This window comes from Penaeus monodon, chromosome 25 (assembly GCF_015228065.2).
Source record: "Penaeus monodon isolate SGIC_2016 chromosome 25, NSTDA_Pmon_1, whole genome shotgun sequence".
In the NCBI taxonomy this organism is placed as follows: Eukaryota; Metazoa; Arthropoda; class Malacostraca; order Decapoda; family Penaeidae; genus Penaeus; species Penaeus monodon.
The window spans coordinates 19,642,004-19,642,219 of record NC_051410.1 but is presented as its reverse complement, the minus strand read 5'-3'; positions in this window follow the sequence as shown (position 1 = coordinate 19,642,219).

Below are 216 nucleotides of genomic sequence, written 5' to 3'. Positions count from 1 at the left end.
ATTCGTTTTCTTTAATTTCACAAAAGAGAAAACGGTAAATTCAAAGGTTGACTTAACTATTACATCAGAATGCATTCCTCAGTCAATGTATTTTCATATGTTTCGTTAGAGAACATAGTAATGATATGAAGAAAATCAATCACAAAAAATAAAAACTGACGTATTTCCATTGCCAGTGGTTCTCACATACACACTTTTTAAGCTGCCATTTAAGTA